This window comes from Equus przewalskii, chromosome 16 (assembly GCF_037783145.1).
Source record: "Equus przewalskii isolate Varuska chromosome 16, EquPr2, whole genome shotgun sequence".
Lineage (NCBI taxonomy): Eukaryota > Metazoa > Chordata > Mammalia > Perissodactyla > Equidae > Equus > Equus przewalskii.
In genome coordinates this window covers 59,738,304-59,756,513 of record NC_091846.1, presented here as the reverse complement: position 1 = coordinate 59,756,513, position 18,210 = coordinate 59,738,304, and the positions used below count along the sequence as shown (strand labels likewise).

At 35.4% G+C, this 18,210-nt stretch overlaps 2 long non-coding RNA genes across 3 annotated transcripts in view; both read right to left on the bottom strand.

Moving 5' to 3' along the window:
* Positions 1-18,210, bottom strand: part of LOC139076500 (uncharacterized) — a 141,364-nt gene that overhangs the window by 79,857 nt on the left and 43,297 nt on the right. The gene's annotated exons all lie outside the window — the stretch shown is intronic.
* On the bottom strand, positions 671-17,906 carry LOC139076501 (uncharacterized). Its single transcript, XR_011528196.1, has 2 exons — positions 14,125-17,906; positions 671-6,868 (listed from the first exon to the last, which is right to left on the bottom strand). It is a non-coding gene; the product is annotated as an uncharacterized lncRNA (long non-coding RNA).

Below are 18,210 nucleotides of genomic sequence, written 5' to 3'. Positions count from 1 at the left end.
GACGAAAGAGCCTAAAACATTTACTATCCGGCTCTTCACAAAAAAGTTTGCTGAACCCAGGACTAGAGGAGGACCACTAATCAAAATAACTTTTTCTTGGAATACTATTTTTATTTGATAAAACACCTGACAAATAAACGAAAGTTATTCATGTTCGGGTGTCTGGCAGATATTTTCACAAAAATGTACAAAATGAGATTGTAAATCAAGAAAAATAGATGGTAGTATTTCTTGATATGAAAAAAAGTAGAACTTTCAAACAATTTTCTGCTACCATGAGTAAAACAATTCACTGATAACCAAGACTCTTCTAATGAAATCATTGATCATATTAACATATGTGGTTATTTTGATATTAGCAAGTTGAATCCAACAACATGTACATAAAATATTACAATTTCAATAAAAGCAAAAAAGCGTTTGACAAAATATGGCATCAATTGATGATAAGAACTCTTATCAAAGTATGAATAGAAAGCAATGTTCTCAAAAATCTGATAAAGCACAATCTACAAAAAATAGCTAACCAAATAATGGTGACAGATTGGATGTTTTCCTCCTAAGTTCAGGAACAACAGAAAGATGTCAACTCTCCTCATGTCTATTCACTATTGTATCTGAGGTTCTATGCATTGCAATAAGGCAAGAAATAAAATAAAAATTATCCATGTAGAAAAGAATAAATAAAGCTGTCTTTATTCACAGGCAACATAATTCACTATGGAGAATCCTCAAAGCATCTACAAAAAGTGATTAGACCTAATATATGACTTTTTTTCAACTTCACACCATGCAAGGTCATTATACAAAAATCATTTTGTATATATGTATTTCTACATATCGGCAATTAGAATTTGCATTAAATAAAGTACACTTAGAATAGTCTCCCAAAGATTAAAAGTTTAGGTATAAATCTGACAAAATATGTTCAAGACTTGTATGATGAAAACAAAAAAACATTGATTTGAAAAGTCCATGAAGAGCCAAATAAATGTAGTGATACACTATGTTAATTAAAGGAGGAACTAAATATAGATAAGATATCAGTTCTAATGAAATGGACCTGTAGATTTAATGTGATTCCAAACAAAATCCCACCAGGATCTTTCTGCAGAAATTGAAAAGCTTGTTTTAAATTTGTACTATAAGGTTTCTGGGTCTTTGTGTTGTTCTCATTTTCAAAAATATTATACCACATATTATATATACACACACATATCTATACATATATATGAGACTTTTGATGATATATATATTGTATATAATAATATATGTGATATATTCCAGCATTTCTAGTTATTCTCAGAAGGAGAATTAAGTTAACAACAACCATAAACAGTAAGAGAAGAAAACAGCAGACTTCCAAAAAGAGTAGACAGTCTTCTTTTTCTTTTTATTTCTTTTAGTAAACAAACAGAAGAAGCTTTTAGGAAAATAAAGTTTAAATTTAGGTTTATATACATTTTATTTTTTGATAACAGGTATGCAAATATTCTCTAATCCCTCTCTTATCATTACAAACACACTGTTTCAGTAGCACAACCAGAAGGACCTACAACTAGAATATACGAGTATGTACTGGGGGCTTTGGAGAGAAGAAGAAGGAAAAAAAAGAAAGATTAGCAACAGATGTTAGCTCAGGTGCCAATCTTTAAAAAGAACTTTTTTTAATAAAATAAGAACACACTGTTTTTGTTTACCTAGTATATTTTCTTCTCCAAGCCTCTTGTGTAAAGCCTACATTTTTTAAAGGACTTCTTGAGTATAACTGGTAGCCCAGTGTAACAACAAGACCATAATTTTTACCAAGGCTAAATCAAAATGATTAAATTGTTTGGGCTTTATACCATCATGTAATATAGTATGTATATATGTGTGTGTGTGTATATATAATATATATACAGTCCCCAAAAATATATGAATATTTTTTAAACTTATTCTTAATGTATATTGTCAAAGATATACACTCAATATTAATGTTCTTTAATTTGTTTTTCATTAAAGTACAAAATTCAAATCATTTTGTTAAAATTACATGGAAGTTAAATTTTAATTTTTCTACAAAAGTTTTATACAAAGGGATACTCATCTTAAGCTTATACTCCACCATCACCATTTGTCATTCTTAGAAAGATCCTCTTTCAAATATTTTTAGTACTTTGAGTATTTACTAACATTTTCTGAGTAACAGTATTATACAGCTACCTATTATTTTTTCACTTTAGGACATTACTTTTTGATTTCTTATTATTGACCGTAAGGAGATCACAAAATTCTCTCAATCCTTTCTCCTGAATTTCTCCTTTGGCTCATGTGGTTCTGTCACACGCAATGAATGCAAAACATCTAGCAACCTTGGCAACCAAAATGTTCCAAAAATCACCTTGTAGTGTGTGATGCATTTGCTATGGCACAATATTTTTCTATGCTGTGATATTTCCATTCATAAAGAAGTATGATGCAAAATGGAATGTTAAATATATTGTTGGATGGAAACAAAAAGTATGAAATACAAATTGTTGTATGCGTTTAACATGCAAGTGGCAACTCATTGTTCAAGGTAGATTATTTGGACATAAATATGCGTGATTTATGACCAAATCAAACAGGACCCATAAGACAAAAGAACTGCTCATATAAGAGGAAGTGAGTTAAGCAGAGTGAACACAAATTGAAAATGATGGATTTTTTAAACCATTGCCAAGACATAGTTTAAAAACTTCTGATTATAAGTATGAAAGTATTAAAGATAATTTGAAACTTTACATGAAAAATAATGGAGTGCAGTAGAGTTTGTGTATATATAAACAATCAAGTACCCCCATAGTGACGTTTTGGTCAATAACTGCTGACCAGACATATGACTGTGGTCCCATAAGTTTACTACCATATAGCCTAGATGTGTGGTGGGCTATGCTGTCTAAGATTCTGGAAGTACACTCTATGATGTTTGCACAGTGACAAAATCGCCTAAGAACACATTACCTAGAACGCATCTGTCATTAAGTGACATGTGACTGTATAAGACACACCAAAGAAAAGTAAGATTAAGGAAAATAAGAGTAACTTAACGTTTAGGTACATTGAGAGGCAAGATGGGTACACAAATATATATATATATGTATATGTATACACACACACACATACACACAGATAAATAGATATCTACTTATCATTGGAATGGGAAGTACCCAAGTTCACATTAAGGAACACAGATGTGGGCATTTTTAGTATGTGCATACTTTACATAATAGTAATAACTGAAGCAATGTTGCTGACAGAGATCACAGATGAGAGATCTAAAAGAAAATAATAACAGTGGAAAAGCTTTAAATATTTATATTTAGCAGGATACATAATAAATTAGAGACTAAGAAGCTATTTAAAAAGCAATATAACACAGAGAAACAAGATAGGTAAATTCATGAATCACAAGAAATAGAATTTATAAATAATAGATGTAATCATTACGTTGAATCAATGCCCTTTCCTGAGGTAAAAAAATCACAACTTTATTGCTATTTCTCACTCTTCATTTTAACATTGATTTTTTCTTCTACAAAAAAAAGACAGAGAGAGAGAGGCAAATCTATGACTTTTCTGTTCTTCCATCCAAAGCGCTACCGCTATTTCAGATCGCAAATAGAATCTCAATTTAAATGCCCAGTTACCTAACTATAAGGAAAACCCTAAATTTGATGGATAATATTTTTCCCTAGCCTTAGCGTCTGCGCCAAAAGAAGAGTTATGAATCTTATGTTCTCATTTTTCCTCAAATCCCTCTCATTTGCTAGTTATCATTGCTGGCCCCTTCAGAGTAGGGCCCAGTGTGACAGCTGACTAAGAAGAAACAGCTTAGTCTCACAGAAGGGTGTAGCTGTCACACGATGTTGGGGCTGTGTACATCTGCTGACTCTATCTTTGGCATTTTTGTGGGGACATTACCCCCAGTTTTCTCTGCTGAGTACTTGTGGTTACAAATGACGTGAGTGATGACTCATTCAGCCTTCCACTCTTCCCTTACTCCTGGATCTCCAGCAGGCCACTTTGCAGACTATTAAATGCTTTTCTGTTGCTTTTCAGGTGGTCTTTCTGAGCCGAATTTACTGTGACTCTCATCAGCTCTCTCCTGTTGTGATCCCCTCCTTGTTTGAAGGAAACACTCATTGCATCCTTTGACTGACCGTCAAATACAGTAGCATCTCAACTTGACTCTAACTCCCAAGAATCTCATAGGCCATTGAATACTGTTTTCCAGATTTCCTGAGGCAAGAAGTTAGCCCTCCAACTCTAAAGGACAAATAACTTCTTTAAATGATCCTGTTAAAACCAATGCCCCCCAAACTTAATCCTGAGAAATAGGAACAGGGAGTTCCCAGGTCTCGTATGGGGTAGACTTACAGTACTGCTTACGCTAAAATTTTCCTCAGGAATTTTCTCTCTCTCTCTCTCTTGCTCTCTTTCCAATGGCAGTCTCTTTTATTCACACATCATAGGTAATGTCATGAAAGCCCTAAAACCAATGAGTTGGTGTGGATTTGAACATCTGCATTTGTCTGGCAACCTGCATTCATTATCAATCATCTTAAGTTATCAACCATAACTTCAAACTTAATATTCTCTTCAGTAACTATCAACATTGTCAAATGCCAAAAACAGGTTGTGAAATATAAGGTTAAAGAAAAGGCCCCTGAATATAAAAAATCATAAACTCATTGATGACTTTCATGGAAGTGGTGGAGGCAGAAGCATGATTGTAAAGGTCATAGACACAAGTTATATATTAGTTTATTAGCTTCTTTTTTACGTCATTCCTTGAAAAATTAGTACTTACAGAAATCAGTTATTTGGAATCTAATAACTACTTACTATGTTAGAAAGTCATCTTAAATGAATTAAGGAATATAAGAATAGATTTAAAAGTAGAATTATTTTTTAACAATTATAGCATATTCCAGTCATGTAAATTTAAAACACATTGGCTCAGAAAACAGGACTTCATAATTTATAAGGATATATGCATTTTAATTCTGTATATCAAACACTTTACGAGTTCCTATGGTGTTGGGGAATCAAAGTTAATGTTAAGGATGAAGGAGAAAGAGAAACAAGTAAGAATGGAGCGTTGTAAAGAGGGAAGGTGATAGAGCATGTTGTGTTTGCGACAGGTGTTAAGCCTGAAGTTGAATACACACCACACACACACACACACACACACACATGCTCACACATACACAGACACTACCACTTGACTGGTTTTAGTGACAGTCCTTGGCAAAACAAAGAGAGGTTAAGGGCTGAGGATGAACTTACTCAAGAACTGCTACTATCCAACAGCATCTTTCAGGACAGAACCTGCACTACTTGTCCCCTTACTTGTTTCACCCGCCTATTCCCTCTGCCCAAACACCCCATCCCAGCCCTGGACACACAGCAAATAGAGGCGTTGCTGCAAAGCGCAACTGGTAGATGTGGCGAGTCTGCTTGTGTCTTACCTCTCCGACACGTATAAGTCCTCGGATTTTTAGTTAAACATGCTCAGGGCAGCCACACCCAGACTGTTTAAATATTAGAAGAGGGGAAATAACCTCTGATCAAATATTTTTGAGGCGGGCACACAGCCAGTTTGAGTAGGTGGACCACATTTCCTTGTTTTCTCCTAGAACCGGCATTGGAATCTATCCTGGCAATTACCCCGGTAATTCAGACACCATCAAGTAGTGTTGCTTATTATTGCTAGGGTGACTGATTCTCTGTTTCACTTGCTGCTCTGAGGCTGTCCATCTCACAGGTCTAGTCCGCCAGGTTTCTCACTGTGTGTCCTAGAGTGGAACATCAAGAAGCAGAAGCACGGGCTGAAGTGAGGGAGGGCGGGATGCTAACGAGGGCAACGTCTGCCGGGGGAGGCGCAAATCCCGTTGGAATCGCAGGAGGCTCATGCTCTTCTGCACACCTTCCAAGAGTTTATAGTTAAGATGTGACAGGACAGGAGACTTGTGCTCCTATTCTAGATGACATAAGAAACACAAATATAAGGTTTAGGGTTGGCCCCTGAAAGGAATCTGTCGCGGTAAAATTTCATTGCATAAGAAAGTGAAAAATATCAAGGTGATCCTTACAGATTGCAGACAAGGAGAGAGCTTTTGGAATTGTGATCTAATAGGATACATTATGAGTGAAGTTTCCAAGCTGACTTCCTGTAGAAGTCTGATCTTGCTCTGTCATATAACAAAGGGCCTTAGAATATTTGAACTCTATATATCTCCCTCTGCACTTATACATTATCGTTGTACCTAGAAGTTTAAAATATTATGTACATATAATATTTTGCATATTTTTTCTAGGCATTACCGTTATTGTTTTTAAACATTTTTAGATATTTAAAAGTCATTTTTTTCTTTTTTTTTCTTTTTCTATTCAAGCAAGTAGCTTAAACATTACCTAAAAGATAATCTTTCTTAGAGTATACTGAGGTCAACAGAATTTTCTTCAACACACAGACCATGTTAAAAGTAGTGATCCACTCCTTTTTTGTTTTTTTCTGTTGTGGCTTGGTTTGGTTAGAAATGTAACCTTTTAAATTTATTTTTTATAAAAGTTGTGAGAATAGTTTGAGAAACTCTCTTGCGCTTTTTACCGAGACTAAATAATTGTTTACCTTTTGCGTAATTTGCTTTATTGTTATCTCTCTCCTGTGTGTGTGTGTGTGTGTGTAGCCTCTGGGAATCAGTTTACTTATCTGGAATTTTGCCTTCTCAGCTTCTGTACTGGTAAATTCTTATTATTCTCTCAGTTCTTCAACTGTTTAATCCAGTATATTCAATTATTTTCAGCTGGAGGGTTGATCCAAATAATTTTGCTTACTTTACTAGAAAAATAATTTTATGAAAAGATTATTTTCTCCGGCATATTTAATAAAACCATTTACAAACATCTGTGTAATTAAGTATTGATAAATAAATGACAAGCAATGGGATATATTGGAGTATATGAAGAAGACTTTTGGTGTAAAACTAATTTTGCCTGAACTTGTTTTTCCAAAATGGACTAACGTGGCCATTGAGCATGCATTGTATATCTGCTTTAAGTATTTGCTGTGTTCCAAAGACAAGAACAATGTCCTTAAAGGTAAGGATGTAACTTCCCCCACATGGGCATTTCCTTAAGAATAAGCAGCTCTCCTTAGGCTAGGGATTGACTGCTGAACTGCTGTGATCACTGAATTGCGGAAATGCTGTGCCAGCAAAGCAATCCCATGACTATTGTAAAAGGGACATTCCAATCATATGTGATACATGCTTTCTGATGGTATATAACCATTCTGTACACACCCACTTCTTTGGAGGGCTCCATTCCTTTGTGAAAGTACTCTCTGGGCTATATGGTCCTCAGGTCTGGTTCATAATAAACTCATCCCGATTTTGATTTATAGATTGGTTATGGATTATTTGCATTGATAGTATGTATAAATAACACCACAATCAAAATGACATTTAAGAGGGCAGTAGTATCGTAATATTGGTTGATAAGACTAATTGTCAGGTCCATAACATGGGGACAAATAGTATCTGAAATAGAAAGGATAAAGCAAAATACATGATAAAAGTATTAAATGCTAAAACGATGGATCAAGTAGCCATAGTTATCTAAAAACCAAGTTTCTCCTTTTCCTCTTCTAATCATATTTTACAGCAGATTTAATCATAGTGAGTTGGCTTTCTTCATCTTTCTCACAACTAAAGCTCTGGCTCAAAAAACTGTTAGTAAATTTTTCAGAAAATTCCACCTTGTTTAAAAATTTGTTTATTCTCAATATACTGGTTGATTACATAATTGATTATTAACGTTCTTAACAGCTATACCTGTATTAAGTTAATTTCTCTTAAAATCAAAAGTAAGAGGGAAGAAAACAATTTCTAGTTCTAAGAAGCACACAAGCCCCTCAATTATATGGAAATTGTAGATTTATTCTCATTTGCTATTTAAAAAATGTTTTTAAATATCTCAAGTGTATTTAAACATGCATTATTACATTTTCTCAAAAGCCCCTTTTGATCTTAGCATGTGTGATAAGGTAGAAACCAATAACAATGACTTGACATGGGTGGATTTGAAATCTAATAGCACCACAAGTTTTTCTTGCAGATTAACTCAAGAGGTGACTCCTGCTTAATTCCTGAAGACCTCAATAAATTACAAGCACTTTCTAGTGTGAAAGGAGAGCTTAGTTACACACAGTTCATTAATGCCACTAATGTGGTTACTCTTGCCACCAAATGTGAAACCGTATATTAATTTGGTATAGCTGTGGTTTAAATGCTCCCTATGTGGATTAATTTTGTTAACCTTATATTTAATTTTTCCATAGCAATAGTTTCCATTTAATGGCATTGTGCATGGATAAAAAGTGTGATACATTTTCTAAGAGTCATTTTTTTTTTTTTAAAGATTTTATTTTTTCCATTTTCTCCCCAAAGCCCCCCGGTACATAGTTGTGTATTCTTCGTTGTGGGTTCTTCTAGTTGTCGCATGTGGGACGCTGCCTCAGCGTGGTCTGATGAGCAGTGCCATGTCCGCGCCCAGGATTCGAACTAACGAAGCGCGCGAACTTAACCACTCGGCCACGGGGCCAGCCCCTCTAAGAGTCATTTTAAGAGCAGAATGGAATCATGTCTAGCAAGTATCAATATACTCCATTTTCCATTTTGTACTTAGAATTGCATTTTTTAAAGTTGGTGAGATCATAATATTCAATATATTAAAATAATTGCCATTTGGTTCACTTGGCTTTGAGAACGTAATTGGTGTAAATAGAACCAATTTGTTTTCTTTTCTATAATTTCTAAATGGGACATATGTTAACTGAAGTCTAATAATTTTCCTTCCCATCACCCCTTCCCAGTAGCCCTCTTGTCCCATCAAGGCACCAAGAGATTGTGCTTAAGCTAATTAGACATCCAGATCTAGAGCTGGGTGAAGCCAATCGTTTCATGTTTGCTTTTTGCCACATTTTTGTTTCTGTGATAGGCATGGGATGTGAATCAATTACTTTGAATCTCAGGATTTGTTCTGCGTGTGCTAGGAGAAAGATACTGTCATTCTGTCAAACATGAAGGATGAAGTGCATACTTCTGGGAGCTGTTAAGAGAAATATCGGAATCATGAGCTATTAGGCTATAGCAGTAATTGATACATGGAGATTAGAAAAGGAAAAAATGTTCCTTCTTAACACTATTGATTTAATAATCAAAAGTAGCCTGCAGTCCGACCTTACCTCTCTCGTTTTCAATTGCATAAAACAAGCCAACCACATTCTTTATTAAGTAAGGTATGCGTACATAAAGGTACCTACAAACAAATATATTGCACCATGAATTATCACTCATGGAAACACTATTCAGGTCAAGAAACTAATGTCTTCAGCACCCTCAAAGCTGATTGATGCCCCCTGACAATCTCTATCCTTTACTTTCTACACAGAAGCAAACAGTATATTGGATTTACACAAGAGTGATTTGTTTTGCCTGTTTCTGAATTGTAAATACCTAAACCTATACACTCCACATTTATTTGTTTAGCTTCTTCCTCTTAAAATTGTGCTTATAAGAGTTATCTATAGGTACCAGTAATTCATTCATTTTCATTGCCATAGAGCATTTCATTTCTGACTGTAAAAAACTGATTTACCCATTCTATTGTCCATCTGTTGATGGCCCTTTATTATGATATATATCACATATGTGTTAGACCTGGTGGTTTTGTGTGTCTATTTTTTCATTTTCTTAAGTTTTCTCATGAAGAACAGTTTTCATAATTTTTAAGGGAGTCTAATCTATCTATTTTTAGTGGTTAGTCTTTTGGGGTCCTGTTTCAGTAATCTTTTTCGACTTTGAGGTTATGAAGATAACGTCCAAAATCATCTCCAAAAAGATTTATTGTTTTACTTTTCTTATTTAGGTTTTAGTCTTACCATAGTTAATTTTTTTATATGGTTTGATGTAAGAGTTATTGTTATTTTTTGTTTTTGTTTGTTTGTTTTCACCCATATGGATATCCAACTGATTTAGCAACATTCACTGAAAAATTTCTTTCTTTTTGCTTTCCTGTCCATCTTTATTATACATCCAGTGTTGTCATATGCTTGAGTCTGGTTGGACTCTATGTTATTCCATCCTAATCTTTGTCTCTTTTGGAGCCAATATGGCATTAGCCTTAATAAATTTTAACAATCATAACTTTATAAAAAATCTCAATGTCCAGTAATGTACACTTCTCAATTTTTCCTCTTCTTTGGATAACGGGAATGTTTCTGGATTTCTTTCCAGTATTTTATTAATCAAGCACCAAAATCTCCTGCAATTTGTTGTTTAGGTAAAGCAAACACTCTTGTTCAATCTCAGCACAGTGACATCTCTGGGTAAGCACCTGTCCCTTACCACAGCCTGGGGCAGTCACCTTCTCTTCTCCTTAAGCTTCTGAATTATTGCATAGTAACCCAGAGTTTATAATAAAAAAAATTTGTAATCCATTAACATTTGGTTTCTCTTAATTGATTTTGTATTGAGAAATAAATCTTGCATTTCTAGAATGTGGCAGAGCTGGCAAACGAATATCAAAAGTAAAGAGTTAACACTTGTAAGCAACTGGCCAGGTGGGAACATGTGACTAGCTCTTGTCAGAAACATGCGAACAGATGTTTGTGTGCCCCCCTGAGGCCAAGGTACTTAAGAAGAGGATCAGCTTTCCTTGCGCATTCTTTTCCTCTCCACTGACTACATGCAGGTGACAACTAGACCAAGGGAATTCTGGAGCCCCTGTCTGTCAGGAGGCCTCCTACCACACAGGAACACCTACCCAAAACCAAATGCTAGATAACTGAATTTTATTGCCTATGAAATTTATTTTACTGTTGTATCCACTGACGTCTTGAGATAGATGTTTTGCTGACTAATATTTCCTTTCTTTTTCTTTTGTTAATACAATCATTTACGACCACAGATATTAGATTATTTTACTATTTTTCAAAAGTTACCATATGCAATATTTTCATGATTTTTTAGTTTTGAAGATTTTCTAAGTTCCATTATGATTTTCTATTTGATTCATGGGTTAAAAAAAAAGATAATCCATACTGTCTACACATTTCTTATTATATTATTATACATATTTTTAAGCGTATAATTTAATTGCACTGTGGTATGAGAGTATGTTCTATAACATATAAATCCTAAACACTGCTCAGTTAATTTTCACAAATGTTCCATGTCTTCCATAATTACTGGTTTTAGAATGTTACATATACTAACAGATCAAAAATTTTAATTCCATTCTTCTAATTTGCTGTGTAATTTTGTTGTTTTTTAGTTAGACTGACCTGATTACTAAGAGATGTAATAAGATTTCTCATTTTAAAGATGGATTTGTCTATGACTTTTTGTATTAAAAAAACTATGCTTTTATTTTTCTCAGGTATACAACATATTGTTACTAACTAAGTTATCAGGCTGTACTTTAGATTTCTAGAACTTACTCATCTTTTAACTGAAAGTTTGTGCCCTTTGACCAACACCTCCCCATTTACCCCACTACCAGCCCCTGAAAACCACCATTCTACTCTATGTTTCTCTAAATTTGACTTTTTAATATATTGCACATATAAATGATATCATGTAGTGCTCGTATTCCTGTGTCTGGCTTGTGTCACTTAGCATAATGTTTTCTAAGTTCATCCACATTTTGCAAATGGCAAGATTTCCTTCTTTTTTAAGGAGTAAGTTCCTGGGATCTACAGCATAGCATGGTGACTATAGTTAATAATATTGTATTGGATACTTGAAATTCGCTAAGAGAGTAGATCATAAGTATTCTCACTCCCCCCCAAAAAATTAATAATAACTATTTGAGGTGATGAATGTGTTAATTATCATGATTGTTGTAATCTTTTCACAATCTATATATATATTAAATCATCACATTGGATACCTTAAACAACAAAACAAAAAGACTATGCTTTTAGTTATAGTTTTTTTCACTTGTGAGTTGAATTATTATTCCTCCAGAAATGATTTAGGTTAGTTAGGTCGTATGTTTATGTCTATTTTTTTTTTTTTTTGGAGGACTGATTTGAGGATGATTCCTTTCAAAGCTGGCTCGTATTTGCTTCTGTCAAGAACTTAGGGTCACCAGTCTGGGGTTATATTAAAAAACACACTTGGACTGTTTTTTTGGACCACAAAAATTATATGAATTTAGTGGAACGACACAGGTTATAGTTGGTTGTGTTGAAGATTTCTTATGACAGATTTTTTTCCATTTCTTTTTTTCTTTCACAGTCAGTGCCATGGATGTAGTCAGTGCAAGCTAGAATTCAAGTGATCCCTAATGGCTGTGGGAGTGGAGACAAGGAATGTGCAGAAGGAGTTAAATCAAATTTATTGAGGGAGCAGTCTTTGGAGTCCCAGAGTTTCGAAGTTTCCTGTTACCTTTCCCACTGTGTGTGGGTCCTGAGCTTTATCTGCTAGCCCCAAGGCTTGAGACATTGTGAAAAACTATTCATGAGTTCACTAAATTTGACAAATGACTTCAAGGTGAATGTCAGTTTCACGACTTATTTTATATCTCTGAGTTATAGCTTTCATTTAGATTTTGGCCTTGGTATTCCTTACTTTTTTTGCCAGTTCACAGATGCATTTCAAAAGTTCTTTCTTAATATATCATTTTGCATTTATATTTATTTTCAACAGGAATTTGAACTCTAGTGCTAGAAATAGAGATATTTTATCTAATACAGATTTTTGTAAAGATTATTTCCTATTTTTATCTGTCTTACTGACTACTAACAGAAATGTATTTTTCACTCATTTTTTATTGGTGTTCCAAAACCTTAATTTTACTGCATAATGACCATGTATATCAGCAGTGTACTAGAGTCTGGAAAATAACATAACTGTTTTCATGGAAACGTCAATCTGGTGAGAAAAATCTACCTTCTGTGCAGTCAAGTATGATAAAGGAAATATTGGCTCATATCTAGTTTAAACAGTAATTTAGCTAATGCATTAACCATTTTTAAAATTTTGCCTTCTTTCAGGAATTTTTTTTTTTTGCTGAGAGATTAGCCCTGAGCTAACATCTGTGCCAGTCTTCCTCCAGTTTATATGTGGGTTGCTACCACAGCATGGCTGATGAGTGGTGTAGGTAGGCACCTGAGATCCAAACTAGAAACCTGGGCCACTGAAGTGGAGCACACCAAACTTTAACTACTATGCCACAGGACTGAACCCTCAGGAAATATTTTAATGTATCTTTATAATACATAAAGCACAAGGTAAAAATACACCAAAAGTAAGCATGGTATGAATTCTAGTAAAATAAATCTCAAATCTTTATCTTGATTCTTGGGGCCCTACATGCTCTGTCCCTGTCCATCTTTAAAACTATGTCCCCCTGACTGCTCTACTCTCTCCTCCCTACTAATGCTCATGTGGATCCTGGTACCAGCCACATTCTTTCCTGACACAGAGACTTTGTACACACTCTCTCCATTACCTGGGATCCTTCCACCCAAGTCTTCACATGGTCATTAGATACTTTCTACAGAGACATCATCCCCCCACAGAGGTCCTTCCAGATCACTCTCATTAAAGTAGGTGTTTTTCTCAATTATCATTTATCACCCTGGCTTAAATAGTGTTTGATTATCTCTAATTATATTGTGTATTTTAATTGCTTTGTTATTGTATGTCTCCCTCAAAGAAGTGTTTTACTTTTTATCTAAAGCATACATTAGTGATGAGCACAAAAGTGCTCAATAAACACTTGTTGTAAACAAGTGTTAAATGCAACACTCACTATGTTCACAAAATGATCATCTTAACACCCAACATGAGGAACAGAGAAGGACATATAAAATGGAAATCTGTATCTTCAGTAAAGGAATAAGGTTTAAATAAATATTATAAACATCCCAAATAACAGGAGATAATATATCCTTGCCAAAAAGACAATACCAGTGTTGCTGGGACTAATTGGAGGAAATTCCAAAGAGCCTCCCTTCAGTTGCCTCGTTTACAGAAAAGAAAATAACAAAAGACTTGATGGTCAAGGGACAACAGATGTATTTACCTTAGGATAGAAGCTGCTACTGCGGATGGAAAGATAATACAGGTCAAACATTAACTCCTGGCCAATCGGAATCTTCTATTTTCTCTCTCGCTGATTCTATTTTGTAAACAGTGAAGTTGAAATATTGAGATAGTCATCAATGGACTGAAAAAGATATGTTTGTGTAGAGAAAAGCATATAGCAATCCATTAAATAAATTATAATTATTCCTCATTCTTTCTTGTTTTCTTACCAAGGTGAATATCCTCTCTCCCAAACTCGAGGGGCTGTTAACTCAGAACAGGACATAATTCCAACCCAAGGGAGCTGGTCTCAAGTAAAGGAGTTTCAAACAATCAGGAAAACATGCAAAAATACATAAAGAAATAAAGCAAACTCATGGACTAATGAGTTCCTTTATCACCCATATGAAACTATCAACTTCAAATACAAAGGGTTAAATCTACATGAAACATGCAAAGGGAAAAAAATAACATATGCCTACCTTATTTGGGCATAAACAGCAAGCCTGGAAGAATAGTGCCGTCATAAGATCAAAGCAAAGATTTCACAAGAATGAAAGTTACATAGCACGCAAGGACATATCGAAATGGGATTGGGTCTATTTCAGGTGCTGAACGTGATAGTATAGACTTATTTTCCCCTGCTCTTCCTCCTCTTAGTACAACTAAATACCTTGCAAAGTATTAAACTGACACTGATAAAGGGACTCAAAGCTGTCAGACTGTCTTGGAATCCAAGACATGAGAAACTACAATGTGGTGACCTCCCTGTATTTTCTTTTTATCTCCAATATACCTCTGGACCAGGTGGTGGAGAGGCCTGTAACACCCAACCACCAACAGTCATAGCAAAAGCACAAAAATGAAACAAGCAAAGAAGCAAGAGTAGCCTGTGCTCCCTGGTTACAGGATCTGGAAAGCAGAAGTCCAACAGAGACCTAGTGCAGAGCCCCAGCTCTGACTTATCACTTGGCTGCTGCTGGAAGTTGGATCCACTGGTAATAGCAGCAATAAAAGCAAAGACTGAATTCATTCCAGCCCTGCTCAAAACTCGTGGCACTACTGGACAATCTGGCCTACCTGTAGCAGAGGTCACAGTGAAGTCCTGACCGTCCCAGGCCAAGCTTTGTAACCCCAGTCCCAGTGGGTGGGTCAATCTATCAGCAACTGTAACAACAAAGTCCTGGTGGGCCATCTCAGACCTGGCTCAACTAGGGTACCAGCAGGCAGCCCAAGATGCTGACAGTGGCAGCAGCAGCAAGCTCTGTATCTTTCTGCTTTCCATACAGAGGCCTAAGGGTACACAGGCCCAGTGGCTTTGCCTACCTCCCTCCAAAGGTTGCTCAGTGACAGCAGGAGGCTCATGGAAGTTCCTTCTGTCTCTGCAGATGGCACCAGCAGAGGCTGAACAGGAGTCCCTGGGTCACCACACAAATAAAGCAGGACCGAATGGCACTGCCAGGGGACAAAACTATAGTCACTGGAACTATAGCCACGAAACCTGTTAGAATGTACATGCTGAACCTAAACAGGGCAACTGTCTGCCAAAATAGATGATTCATATAGGATCAAGCTTCTCCTAACATAATAACCAAATGTCCAAGGCACAGTTGAAAATCACTTGTCATATGAAGAGCCAGGAAAACCTCAGTTTGAAGGAGAAAGACAATAACTGACACCAACACCAAGAAGAATATGATATGAGTATTATTTGATAAGGATTTAAAATCAGCCATCATAAAAAGGTTTCAGCAATTAATTGTACATTTTCTTGAACCTAATGAAAAAGGAAGAAAAATGCACGAAAGAGAAAGAAGTTAGAAAACAGAAACAAAGGAATTTTCACTTCCAGGAAAATGGAGCATTTGTACTTTTTTCTATTTCACCTCTAAGTATAAAAAACTGTGAACATTATATATAAAACGAACACAAGAGAATTCTGAAAATTGGAGAGAAGAAGGTGGACCAGCTAGGACTCATGTGACCTGATAAACAACACGACAGTAAGGTCCAGGGTTTTCTTATTGCCTCCTAAACCCCAGAATGGGTGCTGGGGGATCCAGCAACCTGGAAATGCTAATAGGTACAGACAGCAAAAGCTCCCAAAAGTCTGCCTCTCTAGCCGAAGAGCCAAGAGAGAGGCAGCCTAGAGAGACAGAAAGCTTTTGGAAAATAACAGTCAAATCCCAAGAATAAAACTCTAGCCCCTCCTCCATCCATGTCCCAAAAGCTGAGCAGGGACTCTAAATCACAAAACTGTAATGAGGCTCTTGAACTATGTTAGAAGAAAAAGCAAGTTAAAACAAAAATTTTAACCTTTCAACTCTAACCACATAAGAACTAAAATGTCTAGATCTCAATTAAGAATCACTCAGAATACCAAGAAGCAGGAAGATCTCAAACAGAATGAAAAGACAATCAAGAGATGCCAACAGAATGGTGACAGAAATGTTAGAATTATCTGACATACTTTAGAGCAGTCATCATAAACCTGCTTCAATGATCATGCTTGAAATAAATTAAAAAAAATAAAGACTCTCAGGGTTGGCTGGGTGGTGTAGTGGTTAAGTTCATTCACTCCACTTCCATGGCCCGGGGTTTGCAGGTTTGGATCCCAGCATCCCACATAAAACAGAGGAAAGTTGGCACAGATTTTAGCTCAGGGCCAATCTTCCTCACATAAAAAAGTAAATAAATAAAAAAATAATCAAGCCTTTCAGTAAAGAAATAGAAAACATAAAGAAGAAACCAATGGAAATTTTAGAACTGAGAAATACAATAACCAATATTTAAAGATAAAAACCCTCAAAGGATAGGCACAGCAGCAGATATGAAGGACAGAGGAATCAGCAAAATTAAAAACAGAAAAATAGAAATTTAATCTGAACAACAAAGAAAAAGTAGAATTAAAAAATGAATAGAAAGTAAAGAGTGATGAGATGACAATAAAATCTAATATCATGTCATCAGAGTTGAAGAGAAGTAAGTAAGCACTCAAAGAAATAATAGGATATGGGGCTGGCCTGGTGATGCAGCAGTTAAGTTCACACGTCCCACTTTGGTGGCCCAGGATTCGCCGGTTCGGATCCCAGGTGTAGACATGGCGCCACTTGGCAAGCCATGCTGTCGTAGGCATCCCACACATAAAGTAGAGGAAGATGGGCACAGATGTTAGCTCAGGGCCAGTCTTCCTCAGCAAAAAGAGGAGGATTGGCAGCAGATGTTAGCTCAGGGCTAATCTTCCTCAAAGAGAAAAAAAGAAAAGAAATAATAGGATAAAGCTCCCCAAATTTGGTAGAAAAACCATAAATCTGCAGTCCAAGAACTTAAGTGAACCTCCCAACCAGATGAGTCTATAGAAATACAAATGAAGACACATCATAGTCAAACTTGTGAAAACTAAAGACAAAGAAAATATCTGGAAAGCAGTGAAAGAGAAAAAGACATTGTACCTATAGGGAAAACAATGAAATGGCAATGGATTTCTCACACTCTTCTGGAGGTCAGAAGGAAGTGGCAGAACATTTTTCAAGTGCTGATGGGAAAAAAAAAAAAAAAAACAACCAAACAAAAAAGCACCTGTCAACTCAGAATCCTATATTGAGTGAAAATATCCTTCAGGAAGGAAAAGGAGATCTACCCATTCACAGATGAAAGAAAACTAAGAGAATTTATCACTTTAACATGATGGCTAAAGGAAGTTATCAAAACAGAATGATTTGTATATTCTTCAACATTAAATTACTGGGGGGAAAATAGAAAAATATAAACCAAAAGTACATAACTACATCTTAAAAACAATAAAGTAACCTACATTAAATGTAAATTTGGCATAGATAACACATGTTTTTAGATTACTAGAAAGAAATGGTCGAGCCATGCTAAATTCAACTAATTATTGACATTTATGAAATAGCAATTTTCAAATATTTTATTTTGATATAATTATTTTCCATAGAAAAGAATAACTGTTTCAGCATGCTGACATAAATCATATTGTTCTCTACTGATTTTAGAAAGACTGTTTATTCCACAAAAATCCTGAAATTTCCCAGGAGGAGTTATGTCTGACAATTTGTAGTGA